Raw genomic sequence first — 19,095 nt, forward strand, 5'->3', positions numbered from 1 at the left:
GATTATCTGTTTACCTAGAGTCCCTTTTCCACAGACCCTGTGTCTTCTGTGACACTTGTGGGGAACGTGGTTATCCAAAGAGGGTCAGTCTAACTTGGAAAGAAAAGAAAAAATCACATTCCTATTATGACTGCTTTCCACTCCTCTTCTGCTTGGGTCTCCCAGGAGGCCCATCTCTACCTTTCACCCACAGTGACTCCTTCTCTTCGTTATTCATTCCTGACCCAGAAAGAGAGATGGGGGGGTGGTGAGCAAACACTGCATCCTTACCTGCATCCCCCCATGAGTGTCCCCCCATAGTGACTAGAATTTACCATATAAAAGATCTGAGTATGCTCTGATTTCGTCCCCCCGCCAACCCCTGTGCACACATGCATGAGATGGAGAAGCCAACATCTCTACCCGTGCCCAGCACTGGGGCGATGGGCAGAAACACTCTCAGCTGATAAGCTCATGAACCATGCTGAAGTGCACTTGGACTGCTCTCCTTGCCCATCACTTATTCTCATACATATTATATCAAGTTCTGTAAAGACACAGTTAAGCCATACTTTCAAATTCAGTGCATGTGGTAAGTAGAGGAGTAGGCTCAAAAATACAGCGTATTTGTTCCAGAGGTCTTTGAAGCTTGGCCCCCGGCCCCTTTCCCTTCTCACTCATACCTGGTTCCAGTCCAGTCTCACACGTGTACTCTCTTGGTGATGACTCACAGACCTCCATTTGTAATCCAGACCTCTCTGTGCCTTACAACTGAGTATCTCACAGCATCCCAAGGGTTGTCCCTACTTGGTCACTACCAGGTTTCTCACCACCATACAACCATTACCAACTCAAAAGCCTCCTATCACCACCTCCAAGCCTGGACCTCTTCCACCTCCAGCAGTAGTTTCACCAATAGTTTCACCACCACCCAGGTACAAGCAAGAAGTGCAAGCATCATCATTGACTCTCCCTTGTTCTCACCCTCATATTCCATCTATCAAACAAGCATGTGTCCTAAATGTCTCCTGAAACTACCAACTCCTTTTGTCTCTGTGGCCACCATCTTCATCCCAACACCCATCAGCGCTTCATTGGGAGTGCTGCAGACCTCCAGTCAATTTTCACTTGGCTCCCTTTATAATCAGATCCCCACATTACAACCTGAGGAATTTCTAAATGCAAATCTGAGAGTGCTACCCACCACCTACATTTGCATTTACTTCATTGGTTTCCTGTTGCTCTAAGAATGAATAACCAAAATTCTTATGATACAGGCTGTACTGTGTTCCCCTGAAATGTCAAAGTTGTACTCCACCCGGTAGCTCAGAATGTCACTCTATTTGGACATAGTGTCTTTAAAGTGGTAATTCAGTTAAAATGAGGTCATTAGGGTCCTAATCCAACATGACTGGTATTCTTTTTTTTTTTTTTTAAGATTTTATTTATATATTTGACAGAGAGAAATCACAAGTAGGCAGAGAGGCAGGCAGAGAGTGAGGGCGAAGCGGGTTCGCCGCTGAGCAGAGAGCCCGATGCGGGGCTCGATCCCAGGACCCTGAGATCATGACCTGAGCTGAAGGCAGAGCCTTAACCCACTGAGCCACCCCGGGGCCCCATGACTGGTATTTTCATAAGGAATTTGGACACAGGCAGAGAGAAGACCCTGCAATAATTCAGAGAGAAGATGGCCATCCACAAGTCAAGGCTAGACCTCAGGAGAAGCAAACCCTGCTAACACCTTGATCTTGACTTCTGACCTTCAAAATTGTGAGAGGATAAGTTTCAATTATTTAAGCCATACAGTCTGTGATGCTTTCTTACGCCAGCCTTAGAAAATGGACGCATCTTAATAGGGCTACCAAGTCAACCATGGCATAGGGTGGCTTTAAAATATGTACTCAAATCTTTGGCACTTCTCCCTTCAAAAGGTAGAGCCTAATTCTCTTCCCCTTGAGCTTGGGCTAGTGGCTCACCTCTAACGCATAGAATGTGGTAGAAGCGACAGGGTGTGGCTTACCAGATCAGGATTTTTTAAAGGCATTACGGCTTCTTTCTTTTCTTGTTCTCTTTCTCCTGGATCATTTCTCTGGGGGAATGAACTACCATATCATGAGGACTCTTTCTTTCTTTTTTTTTTTTTCTTTTAAAGATTTTATTTATTTATTTGACAGACAGAGACCACAAGCAGGCAGAGAGGCAGAGATAGAGGGGGAAGCAGGCAGAGAGGCAGAGAGAGAGGGGGAAGCAGGCTCCCCGCTGAGCAGAGAGCCCGATGCGGGGCTTGATCCCAGGACCCTGAGATCATGACCTGAGCCGAAGGCAGAGGCTTAACCCACTGAGCCACCCAGGCACCCCTATCATGAGGACTCTTAAGGAGCTCCATGGAGGGATTGTGTGTTAAGGACTGAGGCCACATAAGCAAGCTATCTTGTAAGCAGACCCGCTAGGCCCTGACAGGCCTCCAGGGGACTGCAGCTCTCGCCAGTATCTTGATTTGTGACTTCATGAAAGACTCTGGGCCAGAACCACTCCACTAAGCTCCTCCTGAATTCTGTGCTCATGGAAACTATGGGGTAATAAATGTTGTTGTTTTAAGCTGCTAATTTTGGGGGCAATTTGTTCCAAAACAGTAGATAAATGGCACAGCTCAACTCAAACTCCTCTCCTAGGCTTGCCTCTTTCTACTCTCTTCCTCTGAGCTCCAGCCCCACTGGCTTTCTTCCAGGCCTCAAACTCCCCACATTCCCCATGTCCATATTTCTAAAGTGCACCCCTACATTTTTAATGGAGTCTTACTCATGCTTTGATTGTATTTAAAGCACTAATTCTTTGGGAAATCTTTCCCGACCCCTAGCCTAGTAATATGCTCTCGTTAAACCATGTTCTTTCCCTTAGAAGTCTTTCTTCAGCTCATTATTTGTTCTTTAGGGTGATTATTGAATTGATGTCTGTCGTCTCCACTAGACTACAAGCTACATGAGGCCAGAGATGGTGCTGGCTTTGCTCTCCACTCTATGTCCTCAGTACCTACCTACACAATTCAGCCAGTGAATAAATAATTATTGGACGGCTGGATCGATGAATGGATCTTAGCCAAAACCTGCCAGTCCTTGCTCTTGAAGAACAAGCCTTACATTTCAGAAATATCCTTCTGTTGAGTCTCCTAGTTACAGGGTCATCTGTAAATCTACAAACACTATTAACCAATCTGTAGCCAAACATGAGTTAATGAGGGCTCAGAAATCTCCACGGTTTGCTCATACATTTTATGCCATTAAAAATTATTTCGTCTTCCTTTCGTATCTTTGTAAAAATTCCCTTTCGAAATTCCAGTAGGTATGGCCCTGTTTCGGCGGGGAGAAGAGGAAGTCTGAAACAGGTGGAGGGTAAAGCTCCCGCAGGTGGGCAAGTGGATGGGCGGGGCAGCCGGGAGGGTTGCCCCTCCCCCTCCCGCAGCTGTGGGACGGGATTGGAGGGGTTTGATGGGAGGAAGGCGTGTGCAAGGGCAGTGCTTCTGGAGTCAGGATGCCGCGGCTCTGCAGATGGTACGCTGGAAAGAGCTTTGCCTTAATTGATGAGCCTTGAGAAAAGAAGGCCGAAGAGAAACATGGGTTATGAATTGGATCGTCCTTCCCTGTAGAGACAGTAGCCTGTGTGGCTCAGCCCCGGACAGACAGGGCGATCCTGGAGGACAGAGCCCCAACCCATTTTTTAAGATAACTATCATAATTTTAAATAAAAAATAGATGCTTTTAAATCCAGGAGCTTTATTTAATCAAACTATTTAGCTGCACTTAGCCTGGTCTGCCCTACTTTGAATTTGTGTTGTCTGTAAGTGTAGTTTATGAATGACAATTCTTCAAAAGAAAAAAAAAAAACAAAACACCAGAAGGCTGTTTATCCTGGGCCTCTTTATCTCGGGCTATTTTGCATGTATATGTATGTACATATATCTGTAATTTCTCCCTATGACCAAGAAGGCCAGACTTGGGAAGAGCTTTTATTCATTATTTAATCAAGGAAAGAGCTTTAACTCAAACAAGAGCCAGGGAGGGCGCGCGGGGCGGGGGAGCGTGTCCAAGCAGGAGTGAAAAAGAGTCCGGGCGAGAGAGCGAGCATTTTTATAAACAGACTCTCAAGATAAAAACCTGAACAAAGAGCAACAAACGGTTCCTTTCTGCACCTTTTTTTTTCCCTTTCTTTTTTGAAGATCCTGACAGGCTCAATTCCCTTCCTGCATAATCTCCTCTCATTTCTTTCTGGAGCAATGTCAGTGTTCTGAATACAGAAGTACATCACCATTTCTTTCCCCTCGAGGTTACTTCTTCCACTGGCTACAGACGCAGGCGAGAGCTGAGCCCAGCCCCCCTGGCGGGCCCAGTGGCTTCAAATCCTGCCTCCGCCTCCCCTCACCTGGGGTGGTGTCCGTGATTTAATTAACTGTGCAAGCAGCAGATGGCGGCTGACATTCGGCCTCAGTCCCACTTGGGGCAACCCAGGGGCACCTGGGCCTGCTGACCCCTGTGAGCACCTGCCGAGTGCCAGGCCTCCCGCCAGCCGCATCTCACTTAAGCCTCAGAGCACCCCCAGGAGGTGGGTTCCTCCCACCTTCACCTTGTAGATAAGCCCACTGAGTCTCCGAGAGACGGCTTCGTGCCCTTGGAAGGAGCCCTGGCTTGAGAGTCACCCCTGCCTCTCCACCACAGGGAGCTCTCCCAGGCTCTTGACTTTCCCCGTCCAAGTGTTCTCCCCAGAGAACATTCCTTTGTGCCTAATCTCCCCCTGCTGTGTTTCCCCAATCAGCTACGTCTTTGAGCTTACATTAATTCCTTAATTCAGCAACAACTTCTTGAGCACCTCCTGTGTGAAATCTGGACCTCCTCCCGTGGAGCTTCCATTCTAGTTACAGAAGACAGGCAGCAAACAAGCAGGTGTGTCCCACGTTCACATGGGGCAAGAGCTGGGGAGGAGGACAGGTCAGGCAGCCACGAAGGGGAGGGGGCCGGGATGGGGAGAGGGCTTCTTGCCCTTCTCTGTCGGGAGGTCAGGGAGGGTGCGTGAAAGGTGGTGCCAGCAGACCCAAAGGGAGGGAGGGGTTCGGTCTGGGTAGAGGAATAGGGCAGACAAAGTTGCTGGAGTCCTCGGTGCGCCTGAGGAACAGCGAAGAGGCCATGCGGCCAAGGGGAACGGTCAAGGAGGCAGGATAGGTGAGAGCAGAGTGGAAATCCAGAGTGGGCCCGGAGTGAGAGATGAGGTCAGTGACGCAGCGAACAGAGCATGAAGGCCTCCAGCTTTGGTTTTTCCTCTTTCACTCTGGTTGCTGTGTTAAGAGCAGACCAAGGCAGGGAGGCAAGGTCAGTCGCAGGAAGACCCATGAGGGACGTCTGCAGTCATGGGGCTGCGAGCTGGCAGCGACTGGAAGTGAGGAGCGTGGTTAGGGTCTGGAGGTATCTAGAAGGGGAAGCCAGCAGAGTTGCGGTCTGCTTGGATGTAGGACGCGAGACGGAGAGGAATTAAGGCTGACTTCAAGGTTTGGGCCCGAGCAACGAGAAGGTAGAGTTGCCATTACCGAGAGAGGAAGAGAATCAGGTGAGACTAGAAGGGGAGGTCTGAGACAAGAGAAGGGGGGAGCATCACTCAGGAGCGAAGGCAGAGAACGGAGTAGGGAAACACGGTAGGATTGCCCCGCAGAGCGGAGGGCTCTGTTGAGGTTTGTGGCCATGAACGTAAAGTGGCCTCAGGGCCACATTTTGTTTGTTTTCGCCAGCTGCGGTGAGCTGCATTAGTACAGGTGTGGAGTAAGGCTGGGAGTGGGGTCTAACCAAGGCCGGGGACCCGAGGCCAGCACACGGGAGCCCAGATGTAGAGGCCCTGAGCCTACACAAGGGAGGGATGATAAAGAAGGTGAGTGCTACCTGAGCCGGACAGGAGGGGAGCAAGCAAGCAGGCAGAGGACAGGGGGACGTGGCATGCAGGATCAATGGCTGGTGCATCCTGGACAGGTAGTGGAACGGACAGAGGAGGTGGGCCAGGAAGTCAGGAGGTGCTGATGAGACCACATGGGTGTGGGAGTCGGTGGCAGCAGGCAGGAGAAGGGGGGGGAATGGCCCCAGGACTGGCTTCCCTGACATCTGCCCTATCTTGGGCTCCCCTCCTGCCTTTCTACTTGATTTTCCAAGAATCCTTGCCCTTTCCGATATTTATGTCATTAACTGATACACATCCAGCTCATCCCCCCTGTCCTGTTGGTCCCTGGTTGTGTTAGTCTGGGTCATCTGAGAAGCAGAGGTCATGGGATTAAACACCCAAGAATTTTATTAAGGTAAATGTCTGTGAGAGGAAATGGAGAAGGGGCTGGGCAAGGCTGGGAGAGCCGTGGGACCACCATGCCATCCTGAGCCCAGGTGGAGGAGAGTCAGACAGACAGACAGAGATGGAGAGATTGAAGGGAGGGAGAGAGGGGAGGCTGGTCGGAAGCATCTAGAGAGCTGTGCAACTGAACAAAAGTTAACAGGCTGGCAAGTCGACAGAACATCCTCTCCTGACGGCGTCAGTTAGAGACCCTGTCCCCCAGGCAGGGGTCGGCCTTAGCACCCCTGACACAGTCATTGACAGGGAGCAGCCCCGGGAAGCATGGGCTCGAGCTAGCACAACAGCAGATTTCAGAGCACAGCAGCTGGGGCCCCTGGACAACTACTCTGCCCACGTGGCGGTTCCTGAAGCATGTTGTTGAGGACGTGACACCACTCCAGCTCAGGACCAAGCTCAGGAATGTGGCACAGCTTTTAAACTCCCCGTCCTATACCCTATAGCTTCTTGCTAAGCTCTGGGGACAACTTGCACAAGAGAAGCCTGTCAGCAAAGTGCAGCTGCTTGGTGCCCTCCACACACAGCTGCCCTCCCCACCCGCTCCTCACCTCAGAGATGTTTCTGGGCCCTTGAGGAGGCTGCCCTGTGTGTGCTGCCTGCCAAGTCCCCGTCCAGCTGCCACTGCTCAAATGGGCTTAGCCAGAGCTGGACTCGGAGAGCATCAGGGCAAACAGACACAGAGGTGGAACCGGGGCCTCCTTGAGCCCATTTGCCATGCCTCAGCTGACAGCTGCGGCCTCCCATCTCCGCAGAGAGCTGTTTCCTTCTATCTGTTTGGCATTCTTCATGTCCTGCCCATTTCTCTGCCCCGTATTTCCCACTCCCTGACACCTGGAAAATCAGCCAACACAAGCTTCACCTCAAGCCTTTGCTTCCACCCACGCACCCACCTCAGGCCACCTCAGGCCTCTCCACAAAATGGTTGCCATCTCCAGCCCCTGGCAGTTTGCACCTTCCCTGTAAAACGCACCTTGGATTTTTCTTTCCCTCCACAGTTCCTTTTCCTCTATATTCCTCAATGACCCTTGATGTGTCATCCGTGTGCTCTCAGGTCAGTCCTTGCTCCTATGGGACTCTGCCAACCATTGACTGATGCTCCAAGTGTCCTCCTCAGATAATACAATCCATTGCTTTCTACCGTCCATCCTCTTCCTCCTTCCCGCCTTCTCACCTCCTCTCACGACTCCCGTCTTCACACTCCCCTCTTCCTCCTCAAAGCAGACCTCTTGGACCCACGTACCCCACCCCCGCCAATTCTCCCCCTCGCCCTCAGCAAGGCCCGAGGCCTAGGCCTCAAATCTATCTTCCCTTAAGATGGAAACAGAACAAAATTCTCCTTCCAATAGTGGGGTCGTTCAGAACAACATCTCAGTTTGACCAGCTCTGCCCACCCAGCCCCCTGGCTGACCCACCCCATTCGACGCAGCCCCAAGAGGCAGGGTTTTAGAGGTTGGGTTAGACCTGGAGTCTTAATCAATTCTGAAGTGAAGATGACACAGAGGGTTTCCTCAAGGTCATTCCTCAATGAAAGCACAGCTAGAAACCAGGTAGAGTGACTGTCAATCCAACCTCTTTTCAACAGCATATCATCGACAGTGTTCCCACTGAAGAAGAAATCCCAGCACGGGGTGAGGCCATGGGTTCTCTACCACATCTGCATGCTGGTGGGGGAGCAGCTGCCCGGGGCTCGGTGGAAACACAGAGCCTGACCCCACTCACACCTACTCGGTCACCATCCGTGTTTCCATGGGTGACACCTACACGCATTAACTGGTTACGAACACCAATCCAGAGCCCGTCAACCACGACCCCCCCAGTCCCCGTCCAGATTAGAGGCTCCAGAACGTGATCTTTGGCAGGCCATTCGTAGTGTAGGGCAGAGAGCTTTCTGTCGCACGATGGTGGCTAAATCAATTTTCTTTACTGACAGCCTGATTAAACAGTCCTGTCCCTTCATTATCTTTGTCTTCCATAAGTGGCAAGTTCAGTTAATCATTTTTCAGGGATATTTTCAAAGGAGGATACTCTGAAGGGGACTCCGAGGGACATCTGATGACTACAGCAGGTTCCACGTGTGCCACAGGGCCACACGCCCGGACCCCACCCTTTGTGGCACTCTACTCATGAGGGCAGACTTGGTGGGACACAGACAAACATCGGTGCATTACAGACCCTCTCCTCTGCTTCACCCCACCCCCCGAGACACCGGCGGGGTGCCCCAAGCTATTCTTAGACTGACACGACACCACCACCTCAGGGGTGTCACCCAGCCAGCACTCTTTGTAATGTAAAGAATGAGAATCTCTCAAAAGGTTGATTTTTGGGTCCAGGGACACCTTCCTTCCTCCAGACCCACAGACAGGAAGAAAGGCATCCTTGGCAAGAGATCAGGAGACCTGGGGTGCCTGGGTGGCTCAGTCAGTTAAGCATCTACCTTCAGCTCAGGTCATAATCCCAGGGTCCTGAGATCGAGCCCCACATCAGGCTTGCTGCTCGTCAGGAAGCCTGCTTCTCCCTCTCCCTCTCCCACTGCTTGTGTTCCCTCTCTTGCTGTGTCTCTCTCTGTCAAATACATAAAATCTTTAAAAGAGAGAGAGAGAGATCAGGAGACCTGCACTGAGCCCCTTGGTAGCTGAGGGTGGGGAAACTCATAGGGATCCAGGGGCCGTCCGGTTATCTCACGCTGAAATGAGGTAAAAGGTCAGAAATGTACTCGCAAGTCTTACCCCAGGGCCCAGCAGGTGTGTGTGCCTGCAGACAGGCTACTCACAATGAGCCTGGAGGAAGATACTGTTTCTCTCTGAATGGCGGTGTCTGCACCACATTTCCATGAGATGTTAGTTTTGATTTGGATGCACCTGCCCCCCACACAAAGATAAACATCTGGGGACAAGAAATGTTGTACATTTCAGGGCTGTTCTGGATCAATACCAAATGAGGATGTAGATTTCTTCTTTCTGCTCACGGCAAAAATGTGCTCAAAACACGTAAAATCCTTTGGATCTGCTTTCATTTAAAAAGCACAATTATTCCTGAAGTTTTCAGTTTGCTACCACAGACAGTTTTCTGCTCAGTGTAGTAATCCAAAATATCCATCCGTAATGCTTAGCATCTGCTCTCCACAGAGCGCCATAATTTAAAGTTCTAGGGAAGTTTTTTAAATGAAAAAAGGAAGGAAAGAAAGAAAAAAGGAAAGGAAGGAGGGAGGGAGGGGGGATTAAAATATCATCTAAGGGTAGTTTCCTCTCTGGGAGGCTAATAATAGATAAACTTTAAAAATACCTACATTGGCAGATTCTTACGTTGGTTAATTGATGGTCTTCATATTTTTAGTCTATAGAGGGCTGCTGGCAAAAACAGGTGAAAACAATTAGTAATGATTTCATTATGGATCAATTTACTGTAAAGGTTAATGGCTCTTTGTTTTGAAGAAGATCTCTCCTAACCCTTCTGTGATCTGTGATATTCCTTTGCATGGTGCTTAGTTCGCAGGTATCATTCAATTTTTAAATATTATTCAATAAATGAATAAATGAATGCTCATATTTATATGAAAATGTCATGACTGTCTACAGAAGTACTTGAATTTCATATATCCTGCCTTTCACAGCTGGGATAGGATCTAGACTCAGTTAACGCTTGGCTGTACTGATCATTTTAATTATGATACTTCACCAAAGAATCAGCCCAGAACAATTTTTTTTTAAGATTTTATTTATTTTTTGGAAAGCATGAGTGAAGGGGAGAGGTGAGGGGAGAGGGAGAAGCAGACTCCCTACTGAGCAGGGACTCTCCCCTCCCCGCCGAGGCGGGGCTCGATCTCAGGACACCAAGATCATGACCTGAGCCGAAGGCAGATGCTTAACCAACTAAGCCACCCAGGTGCCCCAGAGAACCATTTTTAAACTATAGGAAAAAAAAAAATAAAAATAGAAAAAAAAAGACGTTAATGGTCAATACACAAAAAAAGAAAATGCAGTTGGCCAACAAACATAGGAAAAGATGCTCCCCCCTCACTAGCAATCATGGAAATGCAAATTAAAGCACCCAGGAGACACCATGTTCAACCCATCAGATGGGCCGCAACTGGGTACAATGGCATGGAGGGGAAGGGCTCTGAAGTCAGGCTAACTTGGTGCAAATGCTAGTTCCACTGTTTGCATAAGACTTAACTTCCCCGGGTCTGTAAACAGGTAATATATTAATACCTACCTTGCTAGGTTATTGCAAGCATTAAATAATTTCATACACATAAAGCGTTTAGAACCGTGGCTGGCAGAAAGTAAGCACTTGATAAATTTATCTGGCACTGGCACCCAGTGCTGAGGAACGTGGGAAAGCAGACACCCTTGCCCAAAGTTGGTTGGAGCCTAAATTAGTACAGACACTTTGGAAGGTAACCCAGCCTAGTGGCTTCTGCTGAAATGGAACGATATGCAGACCCCGTGACCTACAGTGAGTAGGTTTCTGAGTCCTCCACTCCTCAGAAACAAGAATATTTGTTTCCTTCTCATGCTCCCTGCAGTGGTAATGAAAGATATCTGGAAACTCTGAAGTAGCAGACTAGCTAATTATGGTGTAATTATGAATACTATATAGCGCGGAAAGAGAACAAGGTATATTTCTGAGAACATTCATGGAATGTTCTCCAAGACATACGGTTGAATAAAAATAGCAACCATCAGTGCGATGATGTGATGTCATTGTAAATACAGTTTATGATAATGACATTTTAAAAGATGTATTTATGTGGCATTTGGTAAACACTGCATGCAAAACTGTATTTTATATATATATATGTACATATATATATACAGTCAACTCTAAAGGAGGTGTGACAGTCAAAGAGAACTTTATTGGCATTACTGTATTTTTTCTTTTCTTTTCTTTCTTTATTTGACAGAGAGAGAGACAGGGAGAGAGGAAACACAAGGAGGGGCAGTAAGAGAGGCAGAAGCAGGCTTCCTGCTGAGCAGGGAGCCCGATTGGGGCTTGATCCCAGGACCGCAGGATCATGACCTGAGCCGAAGGCAGACACTTAATGACTGAGCCACCCAGGCGCCCCGCATTATTTTATTTCTTATAATGCATTTCTCTATTACTCGCATAATTCATTAGGGAAGAGGGAACAGGGAGTGATTGATGGGCACAGAGTTTCAGTTTGGGAGGATGAAAACATTCTGGAAATGGATGGTGCATAGAAATGGAAATGGATGGTCGCAGAGCAGTGGGACTGCCCTTAATGTTACAGAACTGTGTGGTTAGAAAGAGTTAAAGTAGAAAATTGCATGTTAAGTCTTTTTTACCACAATGAACATTTTAATTTAATTTAATTTGAAAATCCTTTATATGATCCCATGAAAGAACAGGGTGACTCGGGTCAAGGTCGAGTCTGGGCCACAGAGTCCAGGGGTGCAGCTTTTAAAGGAGCCCGGGGTTTGGGGCTGGAGAGAGTCAGAGAACTGCACACAGGTCTGGGAAGGAGAGGCCAAGGGGAGGCCAGTGTGCCTGAGGAAGCAAAGTCTTGAGAAAAGATGAGGAACACAATGAGACGGTCTGTGGAACGTCAGCTGTGCCCAAGTGACGGCATGGGGCCTCGATCTGCTGGAAGACAGAGAACCGACTCCCCTAACTCCCTTCCCTCTCTCTCCAGTCAGAAAGCCTGCAGAGAGAAGTTCCCAGGTAGGAGGGCTGGGGGGCGGGCAGAGAAGACAGAAAAGAAAGGGTCATCAAAAGTAGAGTCTTAGAAGCCCTCGTACTCTTGCTGCAGCCGCTCGTCTTTCAAAGAGCTGTCACGCACCTGGAGAGAACTTGATTTCTTTCTGAGAATATGCCTTTCAAGTAGATTAAAAACTATTTTCGTGAGTCGCGGCTGTTTACATGCAAACCTGTCATTCAGTTGATGAGTGCCTCGCAGACGCCCACGGAGTCTTATCAGCGGCTCCCTTCCTTGTTTGGGATAATTTCCTTTAGGTTCCTATGCCGTGTGTCTGGGCAAGGGAGGAAAGTGAGGGAACCACAGGGTGTTTTATTTCCTCAACAAAGTGAAAACAAAAATGGGAAGAGTCTAGCGTCTCCTCCGGCTGGAATGTGAGCAGGGCGGTCTCAGAAGCTGACCAGGGCTGAGCTTACTCAGGGCTCGAGGAAGGCAAGGTCCACCCCAATCTACAGATTTAACAACTTCCCACGATCACACACACTCGAGTTCCATGGCGTCTGCCACCTACCCGACAGGAAAGCCTAATACTCAAGCCACAATCGAGGACAGAGAAAGGCTTCTCTAGAGAAGGGCGGGTCAGCTTGGGTGGGCACAATAAAACCTTGAATAATTCAAATATGACCCTAGAACAATATGAGTTTGAACCTCGTAGGTTCACGAACATGTGGGTTTTTCCCAGTAAATGCAGTATGGTATTGTAAATGTATTTCTCTTCTTTATGATTTTCTTAATAACATTTTCTTTTCTCTACTTACTTTATTATAAGAATACAGTATACGGGGTGCCTGGGTGGCTAAGTCGTTAAGCATCTGCCTTCAGCTCAGGTCCTGATCTCTCAGGGTCCTGGGATCGAGCCTCACATCGGGCTCCCTGCTCAGCAGGGAGCCTGCTTCCTCCTCTCTCTGCCTGCCTCTCTGCCTACTTGTGATTTCTCTGTCAAATAAATAAATAAATAAATCTTAAAAAAAAAAAAAAAAGAGGGCACCTGGGTGGCTCAGTCATTAAGCGTCTGCCTTCAGCTCAGGTAATGATCCCAGGGTCCTGGGATCGAGCCCCGCATCGGGCTCCCTGATCAGTGGAGAACCTGCTTTTCCCTCTCCCACTCCCTCTACTTGTGTGGCCTCTCTCGCTATGTCTCTTTCTGTCAAATAATAAATAAAACCTTTAAAAAAAAAAAGAATACAGTATATGATACATACAACATACAAAATGTGTGTTAATAGACTGTTTATATTATCTTCAAGGCTCCCCATGAATAGTAGGCTATTAGTAGTTAAGTTTGGGGGGAGTCAAAATTATACATGGATGTTCAGCTGTGGGGGGCTCAGTGCCACTAGCCCCCAACTTGTTCAAGGTCAAGTGTATTGTACATTCCCAAATTCCAGGACAAAGTCTAAAACATTTTCTGAATTAAATTTATGTCGTGGGGTTTGTTGATTTTTCCAAAAATTTTTTTAAAGAGCAATTAAGAAAATACCTTGATCTAGAAGCTACATTGTTTTCTAGAATTTATGACATTGAATGTAAAAATATTCTCTACACTGAAGATTGATCTAAATTCTGGAAGGATAAAGAGATGGCTTGTGAGTCATTGGAAAGAAAAAGTTGATCCATTCAAGCCAACATAAGATAAAAATAGATAACACACCAACGGCTGTGTGTGTGTGTGTGTGTGTGTGTGTGTGTGTTTGGCTGAAGAATCCACAAGATTTTTTAAATGTTTCAAGGACAAAGTCGAAAAATATGGAAATATGGTCAGGATATTAACAAATACAGGTTGATTTATAACTGACCAAACAGCAGTGTCTCAAGATTAATTTTGTAAATCTAGGTTTCTTCACTGATAAAATAAAAAAGATGATTTAGATGCCCACCAAGGTCTTCTCCACCTCTTCATCCTGTGGTTGTTTTACCTGGAGGAGGGTCTCCAAGAGATATTCCCAAGATTTGCCAAAGGCTGTCTTAATTTGAATGAAAAGGTGGGAGACATGCTTACAAAGCCCAAGAAGACACAAGGGGAGGAGCGGTTACTGCCTTTGAGGATAGAGTAAGCATTCGAAATTACCTACCCTCTCTCCCCAGCCAATAACGAGATAAAATGTAACTATATAAAGTTCTAATCTTTAAAAATCCATTCTATGAGGTCAGCATATTGGAGATCAATCTCGGTGGCAGTTCAGATAAGGAAATTGCAGAGATCTGGTTGACCTAAAATTCAGTATCAAACATCAGACGCCACATTTCAGTCCTGGAGACAAAGGAGGACTTGATATGGACTAAACTATATTAATAAAATATGGGATCCATACTAAAGGGCATCATTGCCCTCTCTAGACTCTGCCCTGAGTTTGGAGAGCCATGTTCGGTACTAGACACCATCCATTAGGAAGGACATGAACATGTCCTGAACATGAACAGAGGTGCCTGGGTGGTTCAGTCAGCGCAGCGGCTGACTCTTGATGTCAGCTCAGGTCATGATCTCAGAGTCTTGAGATTAAGTCCCCAGTCAGACTCTGTGCTCAGCGTGGAGTTGGCCTGTCCCTCTCTGTCTTCTCCTCCCACTGCTTGCATGTGCTCTTTCTTTTTCTCTCAAATAAGTAAATGAAATGTTTTAAAAAAGAGAAAAAAAAAGGAAAAGGAAAAGAAGGACATGAACAAGCCAAAAGCACCCAAGGAAAAGGGAAAAGACAGCAGCAAGACATCTAAAGGGTGTTAGCCTACCACCAGCAGCCCTGGCCAGGGCCATCACCCCAGTGGACCTGGCTTAGCTCTTCCACATCACTGCTGGGCTGTGGATGTATGTCTTTGCTTGAACCTGTGCGCATGAGAAAACACCATTTCCTGGTCTATCAGAAACTTCATCCTTACCCTGAATGGAGAGCTCATTCTCTAGGACTTTTCCACTCACTGCTCCAGGTTCTAGAACCCTGGGGCCACTCAGGTCCATTGTAATCCCGTTTCTCCATAAATGGTCTTTCAAGTAAATCAAGAAAATGAATGTTCTCCCCAAGAAAACTTTCCCGGTAAAACCTGGCTGACTTTAAAGATGAATCCTTAAGATCCTTTCTCAGCTAGTTGCTCATAAGGGGTAGAAGTCTGCCCGTTCCAGAGGTGAAGGCCCCATTATCATTCCTTCCTCCTTGGCATCGTTCAGAAGCAAACAGAGGCGTTTCTGCTGACCTGGCCTCACTGGTACTCTACCAGCCTGTCATCTGAGGCCCAGGGATGCTCAAAAATTGGAGCCATGATCCCTACACAGGACTTTTCTGATTCTTAAGGGTATTTGTGGTTTACACAAAATTCTTAGAACACTCTTTTAGCTCACATTGATTTTAAAAATACAAAAATGCCCTAGAGCAGTGTATGAACACCATCAACATTTCAGGTCTCAATTCCAAACAAGTTGAAAATCATTGGCTCGGTTAGCCATTTTCCTTCTACTTCCAAAATACTTTTAATTACCTTGCCTTTTTAAAAAGGGCATCCATTACTGTTGATTCCTATCCTGTTCTGTATTTGAAAGACATGTATTTTTTTTAAAAGATTTTATTTTCTTTTTTATTTTATTTGAGAGAGAGAGAGAGGGAGGGACAGAGGGAGAAGCAGACTCCCCGCCAAGCAGGGAGGCCGATGCAGGACTCCATCTCAGGACTCTGGGATCATGACCTGAGCCAAAAGCGGACGCTTAACCGACTGAGCCACCCAGGCGCCCCAAGAAAGACATGTATTTTTAAAGGCTGCTGCTAACCTTGCTTCATATTTTCACTTATCTGGTATTTATCTGAGTTCCTACCATGTGCGTGTCATCTTGAAGTACACAACAAACAAGAAAGAAACAAAAAAAAAACCTAGGTGAGGTGAGCTGTTTGGAACAATATCCCCAATTTACAAAGAAACCCTGAAATACAGGGGAGTTTGAGTGACTTGCCTTCCAAGGGGGACAGGATCAGAATCCCTCCTTTTGTTCCCACACCTGAAAAAGATCACGGAGTGCTGTTGGGGTCTCTTCGTTGATGTTTCATAACCTCTTTGTAAAACCCAGCTTGTTCAAAGTAAATAAAATGTTGCTCGTGCTAGTAATTAATCAAGAATTACATGGAAAGTTTATTATGAGGCCAATAGCAAGCAGCCTCCTGAGGCAGTCAGCAAACTCTCTCTTTCAGTAAATAATTACTTAAGTTAAAATTATTTACTAAATTAAGTCATTCCTTTTGTGGTATCTCTAAGACTTAAAGTAATTGGTTGGGTTCGCTTTAGTTTGGTGTTTTATAATGAAGAAAATAGTGCTACATAATGAATTAACTGTGCAATTAACTATAAATTTAGCACTTCAGAAACACATTTTTAATGACTAAGAACAGGTACAAAGAGCCCTGCGTGGTTTTTTTTAATTTTTTAAAACTCTAGGTATAATTTTCCATCTCGAGTAGTGCAGGGTTGCTGAGAAAGTGTTAGCACAGCATAAATTATTATTTCCCATTTACCGAGAGTCAACAACACGGAAAACCCATTTCAGACAGCAGCAGCCACAGGCTCCAGAGCCCTGGACTCCTGGTGAGAACCACTTTGGCTTCAAGGCGGGTCCAGCTCCTTCTTTTCTCTCTTTAGCTCCCACGGAAGGACAAGCTCTCCTGGCAGTGCTTCCCGGTTCCCTCCTGGGGTTAGGAGGGAACGGTAACGACCTCGCCGCTGCGCTTCCTCCCCTTCTCAAAGCACACTTCCCTCTTATAATTATGAGGAGAGAAATAACAAAAATTAAACCTGGGTTAACTAACACCTTTAATAATTAACGATTTCTTCTTTGGGTTCCTAAGCTTTAGGAGTAAAACACGAATCAACAGCTCTTGAGAGCAGGAAAGAAAACTGATTCCCCCTCATTGAACATCTGTGCCCTGCAAAGAAATGAGCTCTCACGTGATTTTCCCCCACATGTTCGAGTTCCTTGCTGTGAAACCGGAAGTGTACACCCCCCATGGGTCAGGGACCAGGCTGGGAGCTCCTTCAAAGCATGTCGTCTCATGGGGTCCTCATGACAGCGCCATGATGTTGGTGTGGCAAGTGTTAACTCACTAGGGAGGAAATGGAGGGCTTTTTCAATGCTGTGTTGCTTCTTCATAACACAGCCGAAATAGGTTTCCCTCCCTCACCTTCACACACACACACTCCCCAAGGAGAACTCAGGTCTTAATTTAAAATGTCAACTAGAATGTGTCTTCTATCTTTGCTTCAACATAGATGACCTAAGTCCAAAGGACCCTAAAACTCTGGAAAATGCTTCATTTACTAACAAGTTGGGTTTCCATAGTTAGTATACTTTCGACAGGCAGAAAAGTAAACATATTTGTTGTAGGAAGAGAGAATTTTGCCAACAAGGGTTGAAAAAAAAATGTACGTGGACCTTCACCATAAGTGAACACATTAGTTAGCCAGAATGCTCATTCCACTAATATGGCCAGTGAATAAGGTCTCCCTGGCTCTGGGATGTCTCCAAGATGTGCTGTGGTACACACACTTGCTCTCCATCCCCTTGTCAAGTCCAGTGGCCATTGCCTAGTCCTTTCCTTCTGGACCTCTTTGTCGTGTTTGAGTCTCCTGAACACCCTACCGCTTCCATCTCCTGTGATGGTTAATTTTACGTGTCAACTTGACTGAGTTGAGGGATACCCAGATAGCTGGCAAACCATGATTTCTGTGTATGTCTGAGATGATATTTCCAGTAGAGATTAGCATTTGTAATTAGTAGACTGAGTAAAGATCTCCCTCACCAATGTGGCTGGGTACCATCCAATCCATTGAGAGCCTGAACAGAACAAAAATGTTGAGGAGGGGTGAGTTTGCTCTCTTCTTGAGCGGGGACATCCATCTTCTCCCCTCATGTGTTGGCGCTCCTTGACCCTCAAGCCTTTGGACATGGACTGAATTACACCACCAACTTTCCTTGTTCCCCAGCTTGTAGATTGCAGATCGTGGGAATATATACACACACACATATATATATATAGTGAGACACCAAGTGTCACTTTCAGGTGACACCAACACCTCTGCAACTCAGTCTACTACAAAGTGAGGAAGTGGCAGATGTGTGTTGAAATTGCAGGGGTAGGTCTGTGAAGCTACATTAAGGTTTTAGCACATTACTCCAAGGACAATGAGAAGCTATTGGTGTATTTTAGTAGGAAAAAAAAAAAAGTTTGACTAGGTTTGCATTAGTCCAAAATCACTTAGGCTGCATTAAAAATAAGTAAAATGTCATTAGAGTGAATGGATTACAAGGTAGCAAGGATGGCCACTGAACGATCACAGAGGAAGTTACTGCAAATGTCTGGGAAAGAGAGAATGGTTGCCAGGCCTGGCGTAGGGGCAGCAGAGTGGAAATGGATAAATTCTATAGGTAAATGAAATATGACTTGTGGGGCTTGATGATTGAGCAGAGATGGGGAGGGAAGGATCTAGGATAACTTCCTAGTTCCTGGCTGGACAGCGAAGCCATGGGGGTAGAAGGGGTGGAGATGGTGAATTCAGTCCTGTGTGTGCTGAGTATGAGGTCTCTGTGAGGTCTCCTGTGGGAATCTGCTTTAAGAAACGTCCATGGCTCAGGGAGGGATCAAAGCTAGGGTTAAATATTTGATAGTTGTGGCTATTTGACTCAAGTCATGGGGATAGCTGAGATCAGCCTGGGAGAGTGCGTATATATATAAATGAAGAGGTCTTGGCACGGAGTCCCCAAACAGCCCTCCTTAAGACCCCACAAATGGTTGTTTAGCTGTAGCAGGTCCCTCAACCTGCCCTCTTGGCATTCCTCCTTGCCCCCATTCAGGCACTGGTCACTTCTTAGAGACTACCGCAGTAGGCTGGTCTTAGACCCTTTCTTTCTATTTACGTTTCTTATCATTGCCAAACCAACTTGCCTGAAGCTTTGACTCCTGTCTCGTTACTTTTCTCTTCAAAAACCTCTGATGTTTCCCCATTTCCTGCCAAATAAAATGTAATCACTTCATCCTGGGACTCAAGGCCTTCTGTAAGAT

The sequence above is a fragment of the Martes martes genome (assembly GCF_963455335.1).
Source record: "Martes martes genome assembly, chromosome: 15".
NCBI classification, from domain to species: Eukaryota; Metazoa; Chordata; class Mammalia; order Carnivora; family Mustelidae; genus Martes; species Martes martes.